This window comes from Neltuma alba, unplaced genomic scaffold (genome assembly GCF_004799145.2).
Source record: "Neltuma alba isolate B1F8T4 unplaced genomic scaffold, ASM479914v2 tig00010121_pilon, whole genome shotgun sequence".
Classification (NCBI taxonomy): Eukaryota; Viridiplantae; Streptophyta; class Magnoliopsida; order Fabales; family Fabaceae; genus Neltuma; species Neltuma alba.
This window is the reverse complement of record NW_021635073.1, coordinates 734,181-734,405: the sequence shown is the minus strand read 5'-3', so window position 1 is coordinate 734,405 and position 225 is coordinate 734,181.

Below are 225 nucleotides of genomic sequence, written 5' to 3'. Positions count from 1 at the left end.
GAACACATTGGGAGCTTGAAGTGGGGAGTTGAACCATCCCCAAAAAAATTTTATAAAATTTGTTGGATCACAACTGAAATATCAAATAAATAGTAGCTTAATGACTAAAGTGCAGATTTTAATTTATAGATTTTCGCTGAAAATTGAATGAACCATGGCGCTTCCCATTGCATGCTAAAATTGTTGAAATGACCGACGCGAATAGAGACGGCGAAATCGCTCATA